Source organism: Chrysochloris asiatica, unplaced genomic scaffold (assembly GCF_000296735.1).
Source record: "Chrysochloris asiatica unplaced genomic scaffold, ChrAsi1.0 scaffold00235, whole genome shotgun sequence".
Classification (NCBI taxonomy): Eukaryota; Metazoa; Chordata; class Mammalia; order Afrosoricida; family Chrysochloridae; genus Chrysochloris; species Chrysochloris asiatica.
The window spans coordinates 2,042,935-2,046,913 of record NW_006408753.1 but is presented as its reverse complement, the minus strand read 5'-3'; positions in this window follow the sequence as shown (position 1 = coordinate 2,046,913).

Here is a 3,979-nt window from a genome sequence, read left to right as displayed (position 1 = left end):
TATACTGTTCATGACTGGGAGTACAGTGGCTCTGCAGGGTAAGCACTGGACTGTCAACTACAACGTTGAAGATTCAAACCCATAGCTTCTCTGTGGGAGATAGATGTGGTTTTCTGCTTTCGCAAAAATGTACATCCTGGGAAACCCTATAAAGTTCAACTATGAATCGACGCTGTCTGGAGCACACATAACAACAGAAGCAATGCATGATTATGGCTAATTAGATAAAAATTATTTTCACAGCTATTAATCTATTTTATTTCTTGGAAAGGTCTTAATCTAAAATATAATTGGTGGTAGTGGTAGTTATGTGCTAAGGAGTCAGTTCCAACTCATAGTGATCCTGTATAGTGTTTCTGAGCCTGTAAATCTTTATGTGAGAAGAACGCCTCATCTTTCACCTTGGGATGGGCTGGTAATTTCAAACTGCTGACCTGTGGTTAGCAGCCCAACTCATAACCCACTACGCTACCAGAGCTCTTTATTTTCATTAAGTATACAAATTATTGCTGCTTTCTAGCTGTCATCAATTTTAGTCTAGATTTATGGCAACGCATGCATAAAGAGATTAGACTGTTGTTACTCATAGGGTTTTCAATGCTTGATTTTTTCAGATCACCAAGACTTTCTTCCTGGTCTGTATTAGTTTGAGATTTCCAATGAAATCTCTTCCTGGTCTGTATTAGTTTGAGATTTCCAATGAAATCTACTGAGTATCACAACAACACAAAATTTCCATTGAGAGACAAATGATGGCTATCTTTGAGGTGCATTGACTGGTAATCAAATTTGGTTCTTATCATGGAAGGCTAGAATTCTGTCACTGATCATCACAGCATCTGTACAAATTATTGGTCTTGGTTCTCATCCATTGTTGACACATAAAGAAAACAAATCTAGTTTTCTAGACTGACAATTTGTGTGTAGTTTTCTACCCAGCATGTATTTTAAAGTGATTAACTAGTAAGGTATTCACTCAAGACTTCTTTTTCCTTCACTATGTTTACTCTTTATTCATAAAGATTAACTAAACACAATTTGGGTTTGGGGAAAAAAATATATATATTTTGATGTTATTTTCACTGTATCTTCTCTCCTAAATAGAGAATGTGCTGTTATTGTTTTTACTCATGATACCCTCTAAACTGTATACTTATAATGACATTGTAGAAGAGACAGAGATAAAGTAAAATAAATGAAATAATAAAAACAAAATCTAATCAATGTTACCTTCTAAATATCTCCCATGCTTCCCATATGCCCTAATTTCCACACTCATCAGCTTTGATCCTGCTTGCATTTCCATATACAGCCTGTTGCTGTTGTTGTTACGTGCTGTCAAGTCGGTTCCCATCCATAGCGACCCTGTACAGGGTTTCCGAGGCTGTAAATCTTTATGAGAGCAGAAAGCCTCATCTTTCTCCCACAGAGCGGCTGGTAGATTTGAACTGCTGACCTTAAGGTTCGCAGCCCGATTTGTAACCACTGTGCTACCAGAGCTCCTTAGATATAGCCTAGAGCACTAAATATCCACATGCCCACACTCATACATGCATACATTTTATGTAGTTCAAATTAAAATGTATACATATGTACTTTATAATACAATTTGAGCATCAGTATCAATTTTAAATTTTTAAAATTACCTGAGCACATTGTTATCAAATTCTTGTTCCTGAATTTTTTGAACCCTGGTAAACATACCTTCCATACCCTGTTTCCAAATATATGTCCTTTTTCTCCCTTTTTCTTTATATAAAAATATGTATTTCTTTCCTGTCTTATTAAACCTATTAACCTCCACCATACTCTGGCGTGTCAACATACACTGGACCACAGGTTAGTGGCTCAAACCCACCAGCCCCGCCTCAGAAAACTTACACAGGTTCATTATGAGATGGAACTGACTCAACGTAACTTCACAACAAATATGCTGAAAAACAAGATGAAAAATAAAACTGAAGAGCAAATTGTCATAACACATTTTATTTGATGAAATAAAGTGACAGTAAAGCCTGGTTTTTCTTTCCATCATATCCACATATAAAAGATATCCACACATAATGTATGTAACAGAGACAGAACTGGTTATAGATATATTTCAAATATAGATTATATATGTATATGTATATATGCATATGTATATATAATATGCTATATTTGAAATATATACAACAAGTTCTTTCTTTGTCAGGGTAGACAGAAACAGTCCTAAGAAAAGGCTTTCCTTTTGATTGATAAGGGAGCATTTGAGCAAAGCATCAATTTACAAATGAGTCCAACTATACAAATGATGAATTTTAGAGAAAATTTTGGTTTTTCTCATATCATCATTTTAATGGTAAAAATTCAGATATATGTAGCATTACTTACCAAACATAGATACACTTTGTCTTTGCTGCACTAATGATTAATAGAAAATAGAATGACAACATTACACCATTGATAACAACATTCAGAATTTATTTCCTCCTGTTGTTGTCAGGTGCTGTTGAGTTGGCTTAAACTCATGTACAACCCTTTGCATAACAACAAAAAAAAGCCCCACTATTTCTTCCTTCATCCTCCTCAGAATGTTGTTGTTGTTAAGTGCCATCAAGTCAGTTCTGACCCATAGTGACCATGTATAGGGTTTCTGAGGAGCAGTTGGTGAGCTTGAACCACCAACCCTTCAGTTCAAACTGTCTTTGCAGTCCAGCATGTTAACCCACAGCACCACACCAGGAGTCCTCAAAATAGTTGCTATATTTGAGTCCATTGTTGCAGCCACAATAAATTCATCTCATTGATAGTCTTCCTCATTTTCACTGATTGTCTCCAGGCACTAGTCCCCCCTGATAACAAAGCCAAAGCATGAGTATGTGAAACAAAGTCTAGCCATTCTTTCCTTAAAGAAATATCCTGACATCTTCTCCCAGGTCCTATAGTTTTCACTTAATTAATTGCATATTAATATCAATCATTACTCATTTCCCTTATTTATAAAGAATCATTTCATTTTTAAAAAATTACTTTATTTGGTTCAAATAAATGGACCTTCATAATCCTATTTCTTTTTGAGATCTGTTATGAGATTATGCAGCTTTTTTTATGTTGCTATTGAAACCTTTAATCTGAGCTAAATATGAATGTCAAAAATTTACCCCAAGGCTATCATAAATCATATCCAAGGAATAATTTTTCTTTCTGAAGGTTTATTACTATCTTTTTTTCCAGGAAACATAACTTGCTGAAAAGAAAGATGTAAGTATAAGAATAGCAACTTCTGTATTTATGTACTTGTAGCACTGTACTCCTTGGACTGGGCACACTGCTTGCTTATGTTGGTAGTATGTGCCGTGTGTCATTTCTGACTCATAGTGACTCTATGCACAATAGAATCAGATATTGCAAGTTCTGTGTCATCCTCAAAATCATTGTTACACTTGAGTCCATTGCTACTGCCACTGTGCCAATCCATCTTAATAGGGGTCTTCCTCTTTTTCGCTGACCCTCCACTTTACCAAAGTATTACGTCCTTCTTCAGGGACTGGTCTCTCCTAATAATGTGTCTGAAGTATGAGAGATAAAATCTCATGATACTAGCTTCTAAATAACACTCTGGCTGTACTTCTTCAGTACAGACCTGTTTGTTCTTCTGGCATCCATGATACCTTCAATATTCTTCTCCAATGGCACAAACCAGATTCATCAGTTCTTCTATGGTCTTCTTTATTCAGTGTCTAAATTTCACATGCAGGTGAGGATATTGAAAATACCATGGATTGGGCCAGGTGCACCTTAGTTCTAAACTGGTATCTTTGTTCCCGAACACTTTAAAGAGTTCTTGTGCATCAGATTTGCCTAATGCAATATGTCATTTATTTCTTGACTGCTGCTACTATGGATGTTGATGGTGGATCCAAGCAAAATGAAGTCTTTGACAGCTTCAAACTTTCCCCCATTTATCACGATAATGTTTATTGGTCATATGTTGAGG